Here is a 19,003-nt window from a genome sequence, read left to right on the forward strand (position 1 = left end):
TTCTCTACCCCTTATATCTCCTTAAAAGCTCATATTTCCAGTCTGAGAGATGTCTCTGGTCCAGAACTCCTTTTACAAAGAATAATGATTGACAGGCCTTGAGCCTTAGTTCTATTTTTCAGTTCCGACCACCTTCTCCCATTACTTATGCCAGAGGTTTCTGGCTACATACCAGCCATATTAGCTGACAGTGTGTTCTGTTTAGCCCATGCCGTGCTTTTAAGATTGTTTGAATAGTTGCTGACACTTAAAAATGATGAGGTTTATATAAAAACTGATTTTTTTTTTCACATCTCTTGAAAAATGGGAAGACTTGGCTAAATCAGGTGTGTATGATTATATGACAACAGCCAACCAGAGCTGAGCAGTCATTTGACAAGGTGTTCTCAGTTCCCCACAGCCTCAGCCAGCCTGGTGCATGCTCCTCTAAGTTCCCTGCCTGCTGGTCCTTCTAGACATTTAAGTGTGACAATTATGCTTTCCGCTCCCATCCTCCCACATCTCACTATCCTTTCCAGATTATTCTAGGGCCCTCCAATGCCCCTGAAGATTAGGTATTCAGGACAATGAAAGAAATCTTTTAGAATTTTATTTTAAAATAAAAATAACAGCTCCCAACATATGGAAAACAATAAGAGACATAGCTTTCACATAGAAAAGAGTGACCAACTTCTCATATATTTTCAAAATAATAATAAAAATAGATGCTGGTTAGTTGTCCAATTTAGTGCAACCTAGGAAACCACTGAACATAAACTCTGACCTTCCTCTTAGCCTAGCCCTCCCCGACCTCAGTCTCCTCTAGCAAAGCCTTCTGAAATAGGATTTATGAGATGATCAAGAATGCAATGAAACTGTGGACAAAGATACTGACATTAGATTTGCCATGACCACTCATGACAAAGTTTCTATTGGCTTTTGGCCCATTTTCAGATGTCTGTATGATGAGAGATAAATTCTCCAATATCCCATTAGAGTTACTAAGCAGCCTCAATTCAGTGGAGTATACATATATATAAAGGTTTTATTTCTTCCAGTCACTGCCTTTAGCCATACCTAATTCATTCTCCATTTCTTGTCACTTAATACCATCTGGGATAGATTCCATAAATTTTCAGTCATGCTGAGACATTAAAACTCTGTTATTTTAAAGCATCAACCTCTAATTTGATTTAAATCTCTTCCCTCCTTTGAATCTTTCTTGTGTGGTTTTTCAGAGGGCTCTGCAGACCCTTTTGCTCCACAGTTTCTTAACCAGGAGATCCAGCTTGAACTCCACCTCTTCCTCCTACCATCATGGAATATGCCCCCACCACATAGCTTCTTGTTACTGCCCTCCCCCAATCCCTGCACTTACTCAAGCAATCACCTTGTAGGTAGGGCAAGATGCCTACAACCTGGCTATCTTCTGACCCAAAGTCAACTCACTCATCTTTGCCATAAACAGTGGTAGGGCAGATTGGACCCCTCTCCTTCCTAGTGTTCCTCTTTAGGTGCTTCTTCCCTCAACCCAGATTTACGTAGAGACAAATCAGCCAGTTCACGACCTAAGCAGATGTTTAACCAGGACATTCGTCCATTCCACTGAGGTTGCAAATCTTGCAGTCCCCCAGCCTCTGAGCTTTTCTGTCTTGCCTTGGTGAAGAGAAGGGAGGTGAATCATCTCTCATTCCAAATCCTACAGATCCTCCAGTTTCTCCACTGAGGTTCGCGCTTTCCTCTGTCCATTCCTTTTTTATAAAGACGAAATTGGGGAATAGTGACGTGTGGCAGGCTCAGCTTTGCAGACTCTATGGAAGCTTTGAGGAAGGTCTCATGATTGGCTGCTCTCTTCAGAAAAAATGGGGACTTTACAATTTCACACACATGTTGTTCTGTGTTCGGAGCCTTGATGCCAAGTCTGGAGAAACTGTATTCAACATCTTGTTACACTCTTCTCTTTGGGCTGGCTGAATCAGCTGGGGTCTACCAATGAGTGGCAGAAAACTTGACCCAAAATGGCTCCAGCAATGAGGAAGTATGTTGTCACTTAACTAAAAAGCCCAAATGGAAAGATCTGGCTTCAGGCCGTATTGGTTTCTGGCTCAAAGGGCATCTCCTGGTCCCTAGCTCCACTTCATTTCCTCTGGATGAAGAAATAGTAGATGGAAGAGTTGTGGGGTTCTTGTGGAGGCCCCCAAGTTTCACACCATTACAAGCCAGCTTTCCCAGTTGTGCAAACAAAAGTCCTGGAAAACGACTTGGGTTGTGTGCCTGTCCCTGATTGTCTCACAGTGCTCAGTGATAGCTGATGCCACTCTGAGGGCCAGCTGAAGTTTGTAAATAACTTCACTTCATTCCTCCTAACCGCTTATGGTATCCATCAAAGAAGGCCATGGGTTTTCCAGATCCAAATGTGTCCAAACATAAACTGAGGGCATTAGATACATGCTAAGACCTGAGTTGAAGGTATAGGCTTGGTAACATAATGTAGCTATTTATGGGTTTCAGACAGGAATAAAGATTAGTCGTTAAAAATGTAGGCTCTTAGAGTAACACAGGCCAGGATTCAAATGATTGCTTCACCAGAGCAAGAAACCTTGGATAAGTACTTAACTTCTCTAGAGACTCAGTTTCCCCAACTAGAAAATGGGAATATTGAGAATACCCAAATCATTGGTTGTTAAAACGATGAAATAAAATATCTGGCACAATTATTATATTTCTTAATATATAACCATATGTTATATAATAAATATAATATAATATAATATATTAATATATGTATTAGTCTGTTCTCGTGCTGCTATGAAGAAATACCTGAGATTGGGTAATTTATAAGGAAAAGAGGTTTAATTGACTCACAATTCCAGGTGGCTGGGGAGGCCTCAGTAAACTTACAGTCATGGCAGAAGGGGAAGCAACACATTCTTCTTCACAAGGAAGCAGGAGGGAGAAGTGCCGAGCAAAGAGGGAAAAGCATCTTATGAAACTGTCAGGTCTCGGGAGAACTCACTCAATATCACAAGAACAGTGTGGGGGTAACCTCCCCCATGATTCACCCACCAGGTGCCTCCTACAACACGCTGAGATTATAAGAACTACAGTTCAAGATGAGATTTGGATGGGAGCACAGCCAAACCATATATATATATGTGTGTGTGTGTGTGTGTGTGTGTGTGTGTATAATTTTTATATATATATGTGTGTATATATAATTTATATACATAATTTATATAATAATATAATATATATTAATATATAATGTCTGGCACAAGGAGATGCTCAATAAGTACTATTTTTATTGCTAAGTACTTTCTCTTCTTGGCACACAGAGCAATGCTGTGGAAAACCATGCTAAATTATGAAGGATTTTCCTTGTAGTTTCTAGAAGTAGCCAATTTGATAGTTATTCCAGACAGTAAGCAAATTTTCCTGCCATTTCTCCTATTTTTCTTTGTAAATAGCAAGTGGAGAACCTAGCATGAGAGATGGAGGGTGAAGGAGACTTAAGTATATGAATTGTCTTAAGCACTGATGTGTCTGTGTATATGTATATATATACACACACACATATGTATCTGCATGTATGTATCTATATATAGAGATATGTGTATGTGTATATGTGTACATGCATATATATGTATAGATATGTGTGTGTGAGACTAAGATATTTATGCTGGGATTATGCTAGCAGAGATTCACTGATCATTTCCCAAAAGCAACACACGATACTTTGCAGGCTATGCCAAATTTGAGACGCATACGAATTTAGCAACACTGAAAGACATTGCTGAGGCCTTCTACTCTTAGATATGTTTCCGCAAAAAGAGGAAAATCAAGGCATTTTTGTGGGGTCATTTAAAGCGAAGCAATCTTGATCAAATTTCATATTTAAGTAAATTGTAAAAATACTGATGACTTAAATTCACTTTTCTAAAATGCGTTTTTAACATTTTTTTTATTTATTTACTTATTTATTTTTTATTTATTTTTTTGAGATGGAGTCTTGCTCTGTCACCCAGGCTGGAGTGCAATGGCATGATTTCAGCTCACCTCCACCTCCTGGGTTCAAGCGATTCTTCTGCCTCAGCCTCCCAAGTAGCTGGGATTACAGGTATGCGCCACCATGCCTTGCTAATTTTTATATATTTAGTAGAGGAGGGGGTTTCACTATGTTGGCCAGGCTGGTCTCAAATGCCTGATCTCAGATGATCCACTTGCTGCGGCCTCCCAAGTGCTGGGATTACAGGTGTGAGCCACCGTGCCCAGCCAAAATTTATTTTTTAAAATAAATAATACTAGAATTACACTTGAGAGATTTCTTTTTTATATCAACTAAAAACTATGACTTTCTGTGATCTAAAATTTTGTTTCTTTGGGAGACAGTAACGATGAAGGTAATCTTCCCAAGTATACTACGTGAATTATGTTGAAATATTTGGTGTTACCATATAAATATAAATGTAACAAGAGCCTTTTATTTCCAAAATGAGCTTCAATTTATTTTAAGAATAAGATATCAACTAGCACCCTCTTGTGGAAATGATTATTTTAGGTACTGGAAAAGAAAATCTCACACAAGCAGCATGGTGGCACACCTATCATACTCTTGATGACTTCAAATTAATTGGATACTTTTGTTTATACACAAAGTCTAGGATAAGATGCTAACATGCAGCACAATGATGATTGCAGATTTATACTCTTAAGACATTTTTTTCTTAAGTAGATCTTCAGCTATCATCTGATTCAATTAGTCCAAGAATTTTAATTTATATTTCACTTCAAAAGGTTGAGCTAGAGAAGTACACAGAAATACAAATAAAAGTATTTTTTACAAGCTTTAAAACTGTGGCATCTCCAATCTGTATTTTTTTCCTCTGGCATCTGCCTTGCCGAAAGTTCTCTTGATGCCTCCTCCCCAGGGGATAGGTTCTGACCCAGACCTGAACCAGTTCTGAGCAAATATGAAATCCTCCAGTAATGTCAGCCACCCTGCCTACCTCCAATTTTTATTGATTGATTGTTTTGAGACAGGGTCTTGTTCTGTTCTTCAGGCTGGAGTGCTGTGGCGTGACCATAGCTCACTGCAGCCTCGCGCTCCTGGGCTCAAGCAATCCTCCTGCCTCAACCTCCCAAGCGGCTAGGACTACAGGCATGCTCCATCATGCCCAGGTAATTTTTACTTTTGTGTAGAGATGAGGGTCTCATTATGTTGCCCAGGTTTGTCTCAAACTCCTGGTCTCAAGCCTCCCAAAGTGCTGAGATGACAGGTATCAGCCATCACACCCAGCTCACCTCCACCTTCTTAGTGGCTGGTCACCTTTGCTATATGAGAGTATATAAAAAATAACAGTCACACTTGTCTAAGAGTGAAAGTAATTCTTGGGCTTAGAATTCTCTGGTACTCAAGGTATTCAAAGATAGGATGGTTAACTGTTTAGTAGGCAATTGACAGAATGTGTTCAAGTTCAGTTAGTTATTTGGGCTAAATAATCTTCATGGTCCCTTCCAAGGTGACATTCTAAAGCCTTTCTATTTAGTCTAATGGCCAGCCCCACTGAATGAACTATCACCGCCATTTGTTCCTGTTTTATTCCTGAGATGGCCATGAAGATTTTAACGTAGTCCTTGCAACATGGGTCTGTACCTTCCCCTGAAATTATTCTTTCAAGTAAACCATCAGGACCTTCAAAGGGCCATTTAAAGTACTCATTAGGCCAGGCAGGGTGATGCATGCCTGTAATTGCAACACCTTGGGAGGCTGAGGCAGGAGGATCGCTTGAGCTCAGGAGTTTGAGACCAGCCTGGGCAACATAGGGAGATCTTATCTCTACAAAAGAAAAAATAAAAAACATTAGCCAGGTGTGGTGGTGTGCATCTGTGGTCCCAGCTACTTGGGAGGCTGAGGCAGGAGGATCACTTGAGCCCAGGAGGTTGAGGCTGCAGTGATCCATGATCACACCACTACATTTCAGCCTGGATGACAGTGCAAGACCCTGTCTCCAAAAAAAAAAAAAAAAAAAAAAAAAAAAAAAAGCAGTGGACATTTATCAGGGAAACGGACCGCAATAGTGATATGAGACCCTTTAATCATTAGTTTTAAATAATTATAAATAATCAAGGAATATATAGCTTATCTCCAGCAGAGAATTGTCATGTATAATTAAGGGTGAGATGCTGATTCATATAGAGAAATGTGTAACATAGAAGGCACAGGGGCACATATTCAAGGGAGACATGGAAGCATCCTGAGATGAAGGACAAGTGTGGGATTTGGGGTGAAACAACCCAATTCAAACCCTGGTTCTGTTTGCTGTTAGATGAATGGCCCTAGGTAAGTATCTGAGACTCCCATATCTGTCAAATAAGAATGATTGTATTTACCTCACAGGGTTGTTGCAAGAATTAAATGGCATAAAAAACAACGAGAAGCACAGAGCATAATAATCCAAGAAGGCTCTCAAAAACTGCTAGCTTTACTTTTTTGTTTGTTTGTCTTTTTCTTCCCTCCACCTTTATTTTTGTGTGTGTGACAGTCTCATTCTGTTGCCCAGGCTGGAGTGCAGTGTTATGCTCACTGTAGCCTCAAACTCCTAGACTCAAGCCATCCTCGTGACTCAGCCTCCTGAGTAGCTAGGACTATAGGCGTGCACTACCAAGCCTGGCTAATGTTTAAAATTTTTGGTAGAGATGGGGGTCTCACTGTGTTGCCCAGGTTGCTCTAGCTTTTCTTATGGCCAGAAAGGGTCCTTGATGTTTAAGGATTTAATAGCCAGGGGCTGGGAGTGGGGGGACAAACTAAACAAATATTTCTTATATGAAATTAAACTGTGCTCACTAATTATCCCTGATAACCTTACCTGATGAATCAGGGGACGGGATCTCCATCTTCCCTAACATTTTACAATATTTTTCCAATAATATTTGATTACTGATTGGAGCACATTTTTATCTCTCAGCATTTAGATTCACACAGTGTGAGTGCTCTTAGCTACCTTGGACTCATATATTTGTGTGAGCAGATCTTTGTAAGTTTGACCTCACTAGCCTTTGCATTAAGGACATCTCTGAAAACTGAAAGCAAAAACTTTTAGGAAACAACAGCTTCTCGTCTCTACAGGGAGGAATCCCTGGAAACCTTGGTAGTTGAGCCTTGACTATTCAATAATTCAGTTAACTACAGAATCGGTTAGGTATATAAACTTGGTGATCACAGTTTTGCTAGGAATTCACTTCTGGAGACTTAGTAGCATTCAAAGGATGCATAATTTAAGACATACTATTGAAGGATAGTATTTGTAATTTATTAGCTAAAGTAGTGTCACCATGTGGCAAGTGCAAAAATAGCACGTATTAAGACAGTACGTTTTAAAAGTAGCAATTTCTTACTAATTTTTAATTAATTGATTTTGATAATTTGGTTGATTTTAATGAATTTATTTTCATTTTAGTTACCATTGTTCAAAATGTTAGACAAAATTAAGGTTTTACTGTTTTTTATTTGGATGACTTCTAGTACATGTAATTCAAATGTACATAAAAGGCAATAACCCTGTAATTTAATGTTTGTGTTAGGAACTTAATGTTAAAATGGATTCCTGGAGCTAAGTGAAATGTGATGAAGGCTGGACTTGGATAATGTTAAATAAGTATTAGATTGCCTTGCTTTGTTTTGCACTCTACTTACAAATTTGATTGATTCCCTGGGTGAAAATAAATAGATAAGGTGCTAGGAGAATTGACTAGCATTAAAAATGTAAAGGTGGGGTTTTATGGGCCATATGGCAGACTGACCACATGCTTATTTAAATAAAATTGAAGAAACGTCAACAGGACATATACACAATGAGAGAGAAGACACACACACACACACACACACACACACACACACACAGAGACAGAAAGAGAGAAAGAGAATGAGATTTCAGTGGATACCTAGAGGAGGAAAAGCAGCTGGAGGAATGGGATGGAGGGAGCTGGAACACAGTCTAGAGTGTTTAAACAAAGGGCTACAACTGAGGAGGCTCTGGTTATGCCTCTGAAATCTGGAATGTGAGATAAAGCACAAAGGTGTGTGGGTGTGAGAATGCAGAGCAAAATATAGGAGTCAACTGAAGATATATACCTAGAAAAGTTGACCCTAAATTCTCAGCCACTAACCTGTCAGTATGCATACAACTCCAGGCATACAGACCCTTCGATCCTAAGAAACTGGAATGATCTCTTTGGCTTTTATTTCATATAATGCTTTAGAAAAAAGCCTATCTGGTCACGATGGAGTAACATGGACCAGATTTACCCTTCTGGTTTAAATAGCTAAAAAACTGGACACAATATATGAAACAGTTTGCAGGACACTGACCATCAGAGATTGAAGAACAGTGACTCCTGAGAGATGGAAAACCAATGAGATAGACAATACAATTGGCATAGCTCACTACTTGGTGAGAATTTCCAGAATGCAGCACAAGAGAGAAACCAGGCAGAAACCAGTGGTTTCCTTGAGTTGAGGAGAAGGAGATGAGAATCTGGGGAAGCCAAGTAAGCTAGACCACCAGAGAGGAGGTTTGTGAACAGAAGGGGAGCTCTGGAGACCCGCTGAGGGCTCCTTTAAGCGTTCAGCTGAGTCCTGATCAGTACATGTGTGAGGAAACCACTCAAGGCCAGAGAAAGAACCAAGGCAGAGAATCTGGAAAAAAATCCATGGAACTCACAGGTCCAGGATTAGTGCTTGTCCCCAGCAGCTGACTGAGAATCCTCATAATTCACATGATGTTGGGTAGAGTACTCAGAAGAGTTCTGACACAGTAGTGGGTAAAATTAACCGTAGACTAACACTGGTTTGATCCTGCTAAACAAAATATACAAGTAAATCCCCAAAGAGTTAATTTAGGATTGTTATGTCTTTTTCTTGAATGGGGCCTTTTGTTATAATGTATTAGTAATATCATGCTTTCTCTCTAATACTACATCATACCTTAAAATCTATTTTGTTCGCTGTGAATATAGTCATATTAGCTTTTTGTGGTTAGCGTTTACACCATGTATCTCCATTAATTTACTTTCAATCTACCTGCTGTTTTCCCAAGCTTGATTTCCCTGTGCCAGTGTTTAGAAAAAGTCCTCAAAGAAAAAAGCTAGAATGAATATGAGATTTGCCATGTGTGTTTTCCTTCTCTCAGGGTCTTTAACCCTTGCTATCAGGTGCCTGCCGATGATAGTGGTAGAAGGCATATAATGCCTAGGCAGATGGGGCGCGTCCCAGTGAAACCTGACCTTCAAGCCAGAAACTGTCCCGGGGAAATCCTCCAACTGGATTCAAAACCCACCTTCCCATTTGGCGCACTTTCCTCTGATTGTTCCCCATTCTACATCTATTGTACACACACCTACCCTTTCCTAATTAGTTTTCTACCCTGTCATGCCCATATTTGAATGGTGTCTTCACTCTGACCTTTCTTTGGATACTCACAAACCAATCAGCAGACAGTCCCTATTCTGAGCCCATAAAAAGCCCCAAGCTCCGCCGTATTGGGGAAATTTCCCGTCTTGAGGTAGGAGAACCAACCCCGCATCCCCTCTTTTTGCTGAGAGCTTTCCTTTTGCTTCGTAAATTCGACTCCACTCACTCTTTGATGTCTGTGTCCCTAATTCTTCTGGGTCATGAGACAGGAACCTGGACCTAGATGAGCAAAGGAGCCAAAAATCCTGCATCAAAGACAGTTTTTAATACATCTTGTCACTTCTTACAGTTTTTGTGAAAAGGTAAGCGTGAATCCAGCTACTCCGTCATAACCAGAACTGGCATTGTCCCATCTACTATCTAGCTTCCAACATTTTGCTATTGTTTTCTCTCCTGTCCTCCTCATCCTTGTGGGTTTATGCCTTTTAACATCGTTTTTCACAGGGAGAAAAGGTAAACAGGTGCTCAATCTGCCATGTTTAATCAGAAATCCTCATCTCTGCTCTGCTGGAGTTTTGCCTGAAATTGCACCTCTGTATACTTGTCTGCTTTCTCCCCTTTCCCTACTTACCTTTCCCACTTCCTTGCCAGTATTTCTGGGGAGCATTTCCTTAATAAATGACTTTGTTTTCTCATTTCAGGTGGTACTTCTGGGGAGCCAGGCCTAAGGTAATTCAGCATACTGTAATATTCACCTCTTAAGTTAAAATGCATTTATAGTCTATAACCATAATTTCTATGTTTATTTAAACTTGGTTGTGTTTGGTTTGCCATTGGTCTTTTTTACAATGGCTTTCACTTTAATTCCTGTTTGATCAGATTTTATTATATGGAAGATTTCATAAGATAGTCCTATGTGTACTGTATTTCCCAAATTATTTCATATTTGCCCGCTGTCTTTATAGCTTAATGAAAAGAGGTCTGAATGTCAGACATTTTAGGCTCAGTTTCTTTCCCTCAGCATTTTGCAGACAATGTTCTGCGCCTTTTGATACTGTGAAGAAATCACAAAGTAGCTCAATTTTCATCCAGGTGTAACTTTTTACATTCTTCCCACATACCCGAAGAAATTTTATTCTTAAAATTCAATAAAGACCCGGAAAGATTTCATCAGGTTTCCAAATTTTATGGGAATACACTGTCCTTTGAATCTGTGATGTAAATTCCTCCTTTATTTATGAAAGTTGTCTTCTATTATAACCTAAAATGTATGTCATATTCCATTGGTTTATTCTTACTCGGGGACACAGATTAACTTTATATTCTGTGGGTTTTATATCTATTCTCCCTTTATCATGTTATCTGTATTTGCTTAACCTATTTTCTTTTTTTCCGTGTTCATTGAAATTGACTCCAGTGTTTCCTCCAGAACTGCAGTTGAATCAATAGCTGCTAGCCATGTGTGACTATTTGAATTTAAATTCATTAAATAAGTTATAAAGTTTAAAATTCAATTCCTTGACTCCACTAACCACACTTTAAGTGTTCAGTAGGCACTTGTGACCACTGCATTGAACAGTGCAGTTACAGAACATCACAATCACTGCAGAAAGTTCTTCTGGACAGTGCTGTTCTCAAGCAATAATGAGTCTCTACAACTTGCGGCATTTTTTTCCTCTTTCTGATTTATTTATTGCTTGCTTCTGTAATCGTATCATATTAGTCCTTAACACTTTCTTATAACCTGTTATTTCTATGTTATGATTTTATCTTATCCTCAAAGTCTTCTTATACAAATTAGTGTCCTTGTAAACTCTTGGGGTGTGAAGTACAGGAGGGAATTTTCCCTTTGGGAGGAGGTTTGCTTTTTACTAGAACATATCCTTTTATCTGTTATTTGCACACTGTCTTTTTCACATTAGTTTTATTTATTTGGGGCTGAAATATATATTTTCCCTCCTTACACTGGTTTATGTTTTTCCCGTTTGTTTCTCTTTTTACTGAAACTTATTTGTCCAAACCTGGTTATCCTGCTGGTAATGTGGCTGAATTCTCCCTTACCTCTTTTCTCTTTTCCTTACTTTATGAACTATACTGCAAGGGCCAGCAAATATGGCTTGTGGGACAAATTGGCCCATCTCCTCTTTTTGCAAATAATTTCACTGAAGCAGGGCTACACTCACTCCTTTGCTCTTTGCCTCTGGCTGCTTTCATGCGCAATAGCAGAGCTGAGTAGTTGTGACAGAGATCACACAGCTTGGGAAGTCTAAATATTTACAGTCTGGCCTTTTACCAAAAATTGTGCTGACCCCTGAAGTGCAGTGAAGAAAGAATTATCTGTAGCCCAAGGGCATGGGGTAGGGTGAGAACAGAGTTGGAAGACATCCTCCATTAGCCAAACTGGGCTGTTTCTCATTTGCAGTTTTGTTAAAGGTCTTCGGCCTGGGTTTACTTAGTGTCTTCGTTGGGGCTGCCATTGTAAAGTACTATAGATCGGTTGGCTTCTAAACAACAGAAAGTTATTTCTCACAGCTCTGGAGACTGGAAGTCTGAGATAAGGGTGCCAGTATGGTTGGGTTCTAGTGAGGGTTCTTCCGAGTTGCCGATGGACAACTTCTTGTAGTATCCTCACATGGAAGACAGTGTGAGCAGGCTCTCTGGGGTCGCATTTATAAGGGCATTAATCCCATTCATAAGGGCTCTACCCTGATGATCTAATTACCTTCAAATACCACCAGGTTGGGGGTTAGGATTTTAACCTGTGTATTTTGGGGGGACACAGACATGCAGTTCACAACACATCACATCGCCAGGTATATTCTCTTTCAGTCCAGGGATAAACCTGAGATTCAGATAATCCTCAATCCTTAGTTCAACTTGGACCTCTGAATTCTGCTACTTTTAAGGAGATGTAGCTCAGTTTATACTCTTGCCCTATACTCAGGCATTAATCATTTCTACAATCAGAGCTGAAAGGCTAATAAAAGGTGGGTCTGGCTTCCTCACTGAGCACTGTTAAGATTAGAAGAACGTTACCCGGGCCGTCCACCAAGGACTCTGGGCTCAGGCCCTTTCTTACCTTCACTGCCTCAGTTCTTATTTCTATTTTGATGAAGACTTCCGCTTCACCAACTTCCCTTTGGTGAGATATTGCAGACTTTTTTCCTCAGCTCTCCTTCTTAATACATCTGAAAAGGCAGTGTTGGGAGCTTTCTAGAGCCCACAATATGCTCCTTAAAAGCGGTGGCTCATGCCTGTAATCCCAGCACTTTGGGAGGCTGAGGTGGGCAGATCACCTGAGGTCAGGAGTTCAAGACCAGTCTGGCCAACATGGTGAAACCCTGTCTCTACTAAAATTACAAAAACATTAGCCGGGTGTGGTGGTGCACGCCTGTAATCCCAGCTACTTGGGAGGCTGAGGCAGGAGAATCACTTGAGCCCAGGAGGCAGCTGTGTCAGTGAGCTGAGATCGCACCATTGCATTCCAGCCTGGGTGACAGTGAGATTCCATCTCAAAAAAGAAATAAAGCTTTGTTTTTTATGGTTCAACAACATCTGTGTGGTATATTTTTCTGTTTCTAAAATCTATTTTTGTGCATATCTTAGATTTTTGCAGAAATGAAATTTCAAGATCTGGCTTTCCTCTGGCATCTGAAACTGGGGGATTTGATATATACATTTTAGAAAATGATCAGTGAAGAACATATTTGAAAAAAAGCTTCTGTAGCCATGTTCTTTCATTTTAAGGTGAATGATTTGCAGTTGGAATAACCAACCACAAGGAGGTGTGCTTCTTTTGACCTAAATTTCGTTGAATAAACTAACAAGTACAATACATATGGTTTATTCTGGCTTTTGTTTTTATTTAAAATGACCAATGAATAAAATTATACAACATGGATGTAGCATTTTAAAGTTACCTCCTTCAATTATAAAATTGACTTAACAATATTTTGTACACCTACAAGGTGCAAGGCACACTGCTGGGCTGTTTGTTAACAGCATACTATACTCTATGTCTTCACAAGTCATTTGCACAGAAAGGTGTTTGAAATTCTGTGTGATTTGTTAAAATCAGTAATTCCGGATGGGTTTACTTCAAACAAGTGATACAATGATAGAGGCAGGAGGCAGAGAAATTTTAGGCAGAAAAGGGAGGGTCCCTGACAAAACCCCACCCTCAAGCCAAAAAGCCTGAAACCACAGCCCAAAGTGAGAACTTCTCTCCCTTTTGTCTGCTCAAATGTTGCTTTTTCCTAAACTACTCATGGCCCACCCTGCCCGCCATCCTGTGCTATGAAGACCACAGGCTCAGCCAGCAGAGAGGAGAAGCAACTGGACGTGAGGGACTATCGCTGGATGTCAGAGAGAAGTGGCTTGATTTTAGAGGGACATTTTGACGGTGTAACTTTGGAGAAAAATCCAGCCAGAGATGGCAGGACTTCAGGGGAAGATTACCTACCCAGCCCATCCCCTTTCTGCTCTCCTTCCTGCTGAAAGCCACTTTCACTGGAAATAAAATATCCCACATTTACCATCCTTCAATTCTTTTGTGTAACCTCATTTTTCCTGGATGCAGGACAAGAGCTCAGGAGCCACGAGTGCAGATACAAAAGGCTGTGACACTGGCCCTTTACTCTTGCTGGTGGAGGGCAGCTGCCTCATGCAAAAAGGCAAAGGGCCCACTGAGCTGTTTACATTTAAGCCACCTACGGATGGCAGAGCTAAAAGGGCACTGTAACACATCCTCTGAGGCTTTGGGAGTCACAGGCAGCGCCTCAGTCACTGCTGCAGGGCCCTGCACAGAGTTTGCTCCTGCTGGAGCCCAAAAGTGCTCACCCTGACTCCTGCATCCTCTCACCTGCATGCTCCCTCCCATGAAGGGTGGAACACAGTGTGTCCAAGTGAGTGGAGTTTGATCCCACCAGCGCTGAAGCAGCTGGGTTGTTCCGGTGCTGGTGCACTCCAGTCCTCACCCTTGTTCACTTGTGTGCTCCCTCCCGTGAGGAGTTGTGGGCAGCAGGCTGAATAAACAAGGAACCTCTGTCGTGGGTCCCATGAAGGGGTCAGGGAAATATCCTGCTTCAGTAGTCCTTCAAAAAGTAACTACCGCATCATCTATTTTTTAATAAGGAATTTAAATATTAAAATATGTTAATGACATCAGTTCAATGTCTACGGATCTCACACCACATAGTCCAAACTTCCTCAGATAGAAATATTTTCACTGCTCAAAAATTCTGCCACACTGGGAAATAAAGGAGTAGACATGGGCTGAGATTTGAAAATCTATTACCTGTATTTTTTTTTTGGTCATAGAATATGATTATAAACCTCAACTTTATTATTGACTTAAAGAAGGTCACTGAAGCATTTCACGAAGAGTTCCTGATAATGGTCTACCAGATATCTAGGACTAGATACTATTTAGTAGCTGAAAATGATGGCAGAAAATATATGGGCAGCAATAGAAAAAGAATGTGACTAAACATTTTTGGCAATTTGATATAAAATATTTAGATTTTTAAAAAAATCTGTGTAAATGGATGAATAGGTTGGATTTTAGGGAAAAAAATAGGCTCAGTTCAATTAGAGACTGAACTGTAACATAATAAATCAGAATCAATGGTGGCAAGTTTTATATACTATTTTAATAGATAGAAAACAAAACCAAAAAAACCTATTACCTATTGGTGAAACAACTGATGGAACATCTAATAACTTTTAAATCCCTGACGCTGCTTCCTTACAAATTTTAAGTTTGGCCTCAAGGTTTCTCAACACACAGTGAACTGTAACCTAACTGGATGTGTAAACAGGCTGTAACCTACTCTTATACCAATCACAGTGTTGCAGACAATCAAAGGCAGCCAACTGTTAAAACCCTCTTCAAGTAAGGTAAACACCAAGCTGTAACCAATCCAGCTGTTTCTGTACCTCATTTTCTTTTCCTATAATTTATTTGCCTTTTTTGTCCATAATTCTTTGATCATGTGGCAGCACTGGAGTCTCTTTAAACCTGTTATGGTTGGGAGAGGGACTCAATTCACAAATTGTTTTTTGCTTATTTTAATTTGTCTAACATTTTTCTTTTGACACAATGAACTCTGATTCTGCCAGTGTTTCTGGGAAAAATTGTTTTCCAGAAAACACAATGAATGTTTTCGATAATTTGCTACTACAAGTACATCTGGAGTTGGTTCCTTCCGGTGGGTTCTTGGTCTCCCTGACTTCAAGAATGAAGCCTCGGACCTTCATGGTGAGTGTTACAGCTCTTCAAGGTAGCATGGACCCAAAGAGTGAGCAGCAACAAGATTTACTGTGAAGAGTGAAAGAACAAAGCTTATGGAAGGGGACCCCAGTGAGTTGCTGCGGCTGGCTGGGGTAGCCAGCTTTTATTCCCTTATTTGTCCCCACCCACATCCTGCTGATGGGTCCATTTTACAGGGTGCTGATTGGTCCATTTTACAGAGTGCTGATTGGTGTGTTTACAATCCTTTAGCTAGACACAGAGCACTGATTGGTTTGTTTTTACAGAGTGCTGATTGGTGCATTTACAATCCTTTAGCTAGACAGAAAAGTTCTCCAAGTCCTCACTCAACCCAGGAAGTCCAGCTGGCTTCGCCTCTCACAAGCAAAGTTATGCTTCTGATCTTCTAATAGAGCCTTCTGTGAAGGTCTGAGATGCTCCTACATTTCTAGTCTCATGGAATCTCATCTTTTTAAATCTGAAAACAAAATGGAAATGTTTTTGCCTCAACTTGTTTTTTTTCTTAACCAAATAGGATTCCTTATCGTAAAAATAACTGGGAAAATGGTGGCTCCAATTATGTTTTCACAAAAAATTGTAGCTTAAGTGAAATGCAAATGTTCATAAAGTCGTTTTCTTATTACTAAAATAATTTATATACCATTGTGATGATTCACTGATTTAATTAATGAATTCATAGGAAAAATAAAATCAAAGCTTATGGAATAAGAGTGGAATTTTTCGGTATCAGTTTTGATTGCATATCCACAAATTATAGATGAGGCTGGATTTTGTTAAAAAAAAAAAAAAAAAAAAAAAACTGTGTCATATCTACAGTGTAATGAATAAACAACGTGAACAGAAACTTCACAGAGAAGTATAGGTGCCCAATGAAAATATGAAAAAATTCACCTCATTAGGAATTAGAAAATAAAAAAAAGAAAGCAAGGCAATATTATTGACATACATTTACTTGAAATTATCAACAAAATAACTGGTGAAACTGACAGGATTACAAATTATCAGATTATTGTTTATTTGTAAGAGATAATTGCTCCTAAAATATTTTCTGAAATAAAGATTACGAAAAATATTAAGAAACCTGAATTGATATTTTGTAACTATGTGTTCCCACTTTGGACAGTTTCCATTTTTTAAAATATTCTGATGTCATTTACATTTTATTTTATAATCATAATCCCATAATTGATGTCTTAGTTTTGTTTGAATGGATTAAAATTTCAATGACAGTTTTTTTTTTTTTTTTTTTTTAGTTTTTCATTTTTCCCATTAATACCTTTATTGTTGAGTTATTTACTTTGATTACTCTTGATTGAATGGATGTGTTGCCCAAGAAGGATTTTTAAAAAGCGTTCTTGGGTATTATATTTTTTGATTTTTTGCTGATTTAGGAGAATCATGACCCACTACTTCGCTGTATGTAATATTATGGGGTCACACTTTTGTTCTCAGCCTTTTTAAGGTACTGCACATTGCCACCTGCTGGCATCAGATGCCACTGAGGAGTGTTAAGGCCACTATCATCATTCCCTGATTTTTATGCCTGGGTGTGAATATAATTATTTATCCTTGATGTTTAGCAACTTTACCAGGATATAAGTTGGTATTAACTGCTCCTTGTCAATTTTTTCTACCAAGGACTCTCCAGTCTCACTTCTCATCACCTCCTTCTTTGCTGGAGGCACACCTGTCTTGCCAACTACTTGCGCTTCCGTGAACTCATTATGCTTCCTCATATCCCTGTGGCTTGTCAGAGGGAAGTGAAATTTCCTCATGCTCTACTCCCACTCTTGTCATTTACTGCCACTATTCTAGCAGATTTATCTCCAGCATCTTCTCAGTGAGACTTACTAGAGCACGCTCCCAAGGTGACACAACTACTTTCCCCTTCCACCTTTGAAATGATACATATCCTTAGTATTACAGGGAATTATCACTCATATTTAAAACTCTCCTACCCAGGACTGTGAGCTCCAAGGAAAGGGACGTGTAACTTACATCCACTTAATGATGCAAGCAATTTAAAGTCAAGAGTTCTTGTTGGCAAGAATTGGGAAAGTTAGATGGACAGTATACAGACAATTACCGAGCGGCCAGTAAACAGGAAAAGTGATAACAGTTCGAATGTTCTCACCAGGCGGATATTCCAAGTCTTTAAGAAACACTAATCATATACCTATGAAAGAAAAATATCTTGGGCCTCACTAATCATATACCTGTGAAAGAAAAATATCTTGGGCCCCTTCAAACTGGGAATTGCCCAGGGCAAATCTGCCTCCTATTCTATTCAAGTCATCTCTTTTGCTCATCGAGATAGATGCATATTCTGATTGCCTCCTTTAGAAAGACTATCAGAAACTCAAAATACTACTACCATCTGTGTATTACCTACCTGTGACCTGGAAGTCCCCAGTTGGGGGGGGCGGGGCTTGCTTTTAATTGTCTCTGCCTTTCTGGAAGGAACTAATGTACTTTTTACATATTGACTGATGTCTCCTGTCTCCCTAAAATGTATAAAACTAAGCTGCGCCCCGACCACCCTGGGCACATATCCTTAGGACTTCCTTAGGCTGTGTCAAGGGCATGTCCTCAAAGTTGGCAAAATAAACTTTTTAAATTAACTGAGACCTGTCTCAAATTTTCGAGGTTCACATACCGTAGGTAAGTGTCGGAAGCCTACAGGTGAGCGAGTGGAAAAGCATGAAGGCCCCTGCAAGGTTATTAGCTAAGCCTCCATAACGCAGGCGGCAAGTGTCCACGGGAGTCTGGCCTCTGCTCGCCTACACCACGACCTCCTTCCTGGGGAGGACATACATGGTCAACCCTTTCTCCATTTCCATACTGATTGCTCGCTCTCACCGCCAAGACCCATCTGAGAAGCAACATTAACCCACGCGTAGAACAGTCCGCCAGAGTGAACCAGCTAGAGCCGGGCGCGGGGCGGAGCTAGTTGTGCGCATGCTCCGTGAAGGAGTAGGCGGGGGCCGAGCGCCCTCCGGTTGCGCCTGCGCTCCGGCTAGGACCCGCGCCTGCGCCTCTGCGGCTGTAATTTGGTCTTGCTGTCGCAGGCGGGATGGTGCCGCTGTGCCAGGTAAGGGTGGCGGGTGTGCGTGAGGGCCTGGGTGCGGAGCCCTTCTTGACGTGTCTCTCCCGCCCTTTCCCTCCACAGACCTAGCCCTGGTCAGCCGGACCTCCCCACTAGCCCCCAACTCACACCCATCCTGGCCGGCATCTTTGGTTTGGGGGCGCCCCCGCCCTAGGGCCCTCCGGACTTTGCTGCTGCTGCTGCCCCAGCAGAAGTCGGGTCCACTCCGAGAACTCCTGTCCGCTCACGGCAACAAGGA

At 40.5% G+C, this 19,003-nt stretch overlaps 2 protein-coding genes across 8 annotated transcripts in view; one reads left to right on the forward strand and one right to left on the reverse strand.

Moving 5' to 3' along the window:
• The window catches only part of NDUFS4 (NADH:ubiquinone oxidoreductase subunit S4), a 696,041-nt gene that overhangs the window by 573,496 nt on the left and 103,542 nt on the right, over window positions 1–19,003 (reverse strand). Inside the window, exon 1 of one of the 7 annotated variants that reach the window (XM_050794142.1) lies at window positions 18,908–18,911. The exons of the other annotated variants lie outside the window; for them this stretch is intronic. The gene's annotated coding sequence lies outside the window, so the exon portion shown is untranslated. Of the gene's footprint in view, window positions 1–18,907; window positions 18,912–19,003 lie in introns of those variants that run through there. 7 annotated transcript variants of the gene reach the window in all.
• The window catches only part of MOCS2 (molybdenum cofactor synthesis 2), a 32,082-nt gene continuing 31,778 nt past the window's right edge, over window positions 18,700–19,003 (forward strand). The window contains exon 1 of the mRNA XM_050794115.1: window positions 18,700–18,750. The gene's annotated coding sequence lies outside the window, so the exon portion shown is untranslated. The remainder of the gene's footprint in view (window positions 18,751–19,003) is intronic.

This window comes from Macaca thibetana, chromosome 6 (genome assembly GCF_024542745.1).
Source record: "Macaca thibetana thibetana isolate TM-01 chromosome 6, ASM2454274v1, whole genome shotgun sequence".
Classification (NCBI taxonomy): Eukaryota; Metazoa; Chordata; class Mammalia; order Primates; family Cercopithecidae; genus Macaca; species Macaca thibetana.